General features: G+C 42.3%; 1 pseudogene; it reads left to right on the top strand.

The window, feature by feature from the left end:
- The first annotated feature begins 3,082 nt into the window (after nucleotides 1-3,082).
- LOC118999675 (tubulin alpha-1A chain-like) lies at nucleotides 3,083-4,401 on the top strand (annotated as a pseudogene).
- The last annotated feature ends 203 nt before the right edge of the window (nucleotides 4,402-4,604 follow it).

The raw sequence follows: 4,604 nt of genomic DNA on the forward strand, positions 1-4,604 counted from the left end.
CCCAGCTGTTTGGGATTCAGGGGTTATATACCTTAACTAGCTTCTAGGTTCCCCGCTTTGGGAACAGTGTACAGTCTCAAAGGCTTTCTTTCTCAGTTGGTAGAGATTCTTTGTCTTAGTGAAATTGTTCCAGAGGCTTCTTTTCTCATCATAGCCCCACCTCTTCCTCCTGTGCTGTTGTGTCTGCAATGTTCAGAACACCCAGTGATCTCAGTAGGATGGTTACAGAAGCCCCTTTTCTCAGCACAGTCTCAAGGACTCTCCCCTTCTCCTGGGCTATTCTGTTTGCGATGCTCAGGACACCCGGCCATCTTCTCAAACCAAACTCAGGGTCTCTGAGTAAACTGTGGAGACATGTTTTCCTTTTGCTTCCAGACGGCTGTATTAGGATCTTCATTAAATTGTTATGGTGAGGGCCCTGCCTTTATTTCCCCTCTGGCCACTCATTCCAGCTGCTACCTAACGTTTGTACAAACAAGCTGTTAATCTACCAGCCACACATTAGTCAGAGTCAGCATTTACAGAAACAATGTCAAAAAAAAGGCAAGGTGGGTTACAGTTCCCCACTGTTATTATTTTCCATGGTTATACAAGTACTGTTTTCTGCGTTTCAGGGTTTTGAGTGGGATGAATAAAAACACTTATCTAATTTCTTCAGTTTAGAAATGAAGATGAACTAGACCAAGGGGAAAAGGTAAACTAGAACTTTGGCCACATGTGCTTCCTTACATAAACAAGGATAGAGTTGAACACATGGAGATGAAAGAAAATTGATACGAAGTCGCACTTACAACTGATGGAGCCACACAATGATCACTAAAGTGTGCATGCGGGTTTTGGGAGCTTCTTGCCTGTGTGGTGCTCTAAACACACGCATCTACGTAGCAGCAGGAAAGACTACTGCGCTCATCCCTGGGTGCTCTAGGTTAAGGACAGTGAGATTCCAGTAAGAACCCCCACATCCTGGAGTAGTCTCAGCATCTCTGTTCCCTAAGATGTCCCCAGGGGGCCTTTCTAACTGTCATCATGGTACTTATAATACATGAATATCAATCTGTTTTCTTATTTCGGTTCACTGACAGCCAACTGAATGACAGACACTGTGGTGTTGATTTTTGAAGGCCCAATATGTATTTAATCTTTGATACATAGGAAGTAGTCAAGATATGTTGATGAGTGAAGACTGTTACCATTTTCACTCTGATATTTTCTAAGAAATGCTATATTTTAATAAGAGTTATATCAACAGGGATGAATTTTCTTCCAGAAATAATTTTTTAAAGCACACTACTAAACATATTTTAATCCTTAGCCATTTTTTATGTGGTTAAATGTTTTCACTTTGCCCTTTTTTTATGGGGACAATAACTTTAATTGCATATACAGAAAAAGAACAGTATAATATTATCATTGTCTAATTATTTACCAATTACAACCCTCAGCCATTCTTAAGTTTCCCTTTGGGCTATAACTATGTTCCATTTTTCCTAGCCCAAATTTTTCAAGAATAACTCATTATTTTTTTCAATGGTATCAATTGTTAGCATAGGCAAAAATTAATGACCACTGACATTGTAACAAAGGTCTAATTTTTTAAGATTTTATTTATTTATCTTTAGAAGGGAAAAGAAGGAGAGAAGGAGAGAAATATCAATGTACGGTTACCTCTGGTGAGTCTCCTGCTGGGAACTGGCCTGCAACCCAGGCATGTGCCCTGACTGGGAATCAAACTGCGATCGTGTGGTTCGCAGGCCCGTGCTCAATCCACTGAGCTACACCAGCCAGGGCAACAAAGGTCTATTTTATTAAATGTCTGACACAATTATTAATTAAAGTAAAATAAAATTATTTGTGTGGCACTTCTTTAAATTTTGTCTTGATAACATCACTTTAATATAACTGAAAATATTCCCCATCTCTCTTTAAAAGGATAGCATTACCAGGCATCCAGTCCCATAAGTAAGAAAAATAGGCATCGTTCTTTCTACCTTCCCCTAACTCTTGACTCCCTTATCTAATACATCAATAAATCTCTTGGAATTTACCCTTGAAGTATGTTATAAGTAAACCCACCCTTTATAGCCGACTGTATCTTTTCTACATAAGCACCCATCATGTTTTGGCTAAATTGCTGTAATAGTCCTCTTTTTGATCTCCTCCTCTTACCCTTTCTACTCAGTTTACACTGAACTCAAAGCCTTTTTCCCCCCAAAGAATTCAAATCGATTATCCTACAACTTAGCACACTTCAAAGATTCTGAAATGTCAGTTGGTATCAATCTTATCTGAACTGATATACATTGTAAAATATGAAGGAAAAAGCCTAAGTAAAATGCATTATTGAGGTTCATCTAAGAATACTGTTAACAATAATTCTCACTGTTTATTTTCATTATGCATTTACTGATCACTTAAGAGATCATTTTATTTCTGACTTTAAAGTCAACAATGAGTGTGCATATATGTTTACGAGGGAAACCACAGTTTTGCCACCCAAAATATGCCTTTTGGTATATCGGTTTTCAGCTGGTTATTTATTAAGAGTCAAAAGACTCACAAAGAGCTTTCCCTCCTTATCTGCTTAAAGGAATTTAGATTTAAAGAAACCTGTTTAGAGGAAGAGGGCATCGTCTTACCATCATAATACAAACTAAATGTTGCAGACTAGGAGAAATCTAACAAAGCCTGTTTGTTAGGCTTCCTTGTGTCCCATTGCTTCTAGGTGCCCAAGCAAGAACTTGTTTACCACACATTTGCTCTTTCTCATTTACCCCTTCATTGCCTGCTTTCCCTTTGAAATCCCAGAATCCTGCCTCCTTCTCTTTAGTCCAGAATGGCCTATAAACCAGACCCTGTCTCCTTGGGTCTCATATTTTCACGACACCTCTGTATATACATCCATGGTAAATTCCGGACATTTTCTCCTGTTAATCTGTCTTTGTTAATTTGATCATTACCCCGGCTAGAAGAATGTAGAAGGTGGGAAGAGGTTTTCCATATCAATGGTGAAATAGTGCTGTAAGAAGGGACAACTGCCTCTCCTCCTCTCTGCTATCTGCTGGGCAGCTGCGAGGAAGCCATTATGCATGAATGTGTCTTTATCCACGTGAGCCAGGTAGGTGTCCAGATCAGCAAGGGTTGCAGAGATGCAGGGAGCTCTACTGCCTGAACTATGGCATGCAGCCCAAAGGCCAGGTGCCAAGTAACAGGACCATTGAGGGGGAGATGACTCATTCAACACCCTCTTAAGTGAGACAGGTACTGGCAAGCAGGCATGTGCCCAGGTCAGTGTTACTGACCTGGGACCCACAGTCACTGGTGAAGGTTTCACTGGCACCCACAGTGAGTTCTTCCACCTTGAGTAGCTCATCACAGGCAAGAAAGATGCTGCCAATAACCATGCCTGTGGATACCACACCATTGGCAAGGAGATCACTGACTGTGTCTTACACCTAATTCAGGAACTGAGCAACCAGTGCCCAGGTCCTTGGGGCTTCTTTCCACAGTTTAGCAGGGTTCACCTCCCTACTGATGGAAAGTCTCTCTATTGATTATGGTAAGGAGTCCAGGCTGCATTTTTCTATTTATTCAGCCTCCCAGGTTTCCACAGCAGTGGTTGAGCCCTACCAGTTCATCCTCACTACCCACACCACCCTGGAGCATTCTGTCTGTGCCTTTGTGGTTGACACTGAAGCCACGTACAACATCTGTCATAGAAACCTCAATACGGAGGTCCCAACCGATACTAACCCAAATAGGTTTATAGGTCTAACTGTCCTCTGTAACTGCTTCCCTCAGATTTGATGGAGCCCTGAATGTCGATCTGATGAAATCCCAGGTTACTCCAGGGCCCTATTCCCAAATCCACTTCCCTCTGGCCACATATGTTCCTGTCATCTCTGCAGAGAAAGTCCACCAGGAACTGCTTTCTCTACCAGGGTCAGTAATGCATGTTATGCACCGGCCAACCAAATGGTTAAATGTGACCCTTACCACAATGTATACATAGCTTGCTGCCTGTTGTACCATGTTGATGTGGTTTCCAAAGGTGTCAATGCCACCATTGCCATCAAGACAGAGCGTACCATCCAGTGGGTGAACTGGCGCCCTATGGGTTTCAAAGTCAGCATTAATATCCAGCTTCCCACTATGGTACCTGGTGGAGACCTGGCTAAAACCCAGTCAGCTGTGTGCATGCTGAGCAAAACCACAGCTATTGCTGAGGCCTGGGCTCACTGAGAGCACATGTTTGACCCATTGTACGCCAAGTGTGCCTTTGTCCACTGGGTGAGGGCATGGAGGAAGGCCCGTGGGGACACGGCTGCCCTCGTGAAAGATTGGGAGGGAGGTGGACTAAATTCTGTTAAAGGAGAGAGTGAGGAGGAAGGAGAAGAACACTAAAGCTAAAATGTCAGTAAGACATTGCCTTTGCAGAGAAACTTATTCTGTTTCAGACATTGAAAAGCTGTGGTCTGATCAATTAGTCTGTATGTGGCAGTACACACTCTCCTACAGAATGACTAGACTGTGCTTCAAAACACGGCGTTTTGATACAGACACAACCTATCTGTTTCCCCGATGGATTTGAATACAGTGCTCCCTGT

This window comes from Sturnira hondurensis, unplaced genomic scaffold, assembly GCF_014824575.4.
Source record: "Sturnira hondurensis isolate 20B ecotype Veracruz unplaced genomic scaffold, ASM1482457v3 Scaffold0015056, whole genome shotgun sequence".
Classification (NCBI taxonomy): domain Eukaryota; kingdom Metazoa; phylum Chordata; class Mammalia; order Chiroptera; family Phyllostomidae; genus Sturnira; species Sturnira hondurensis.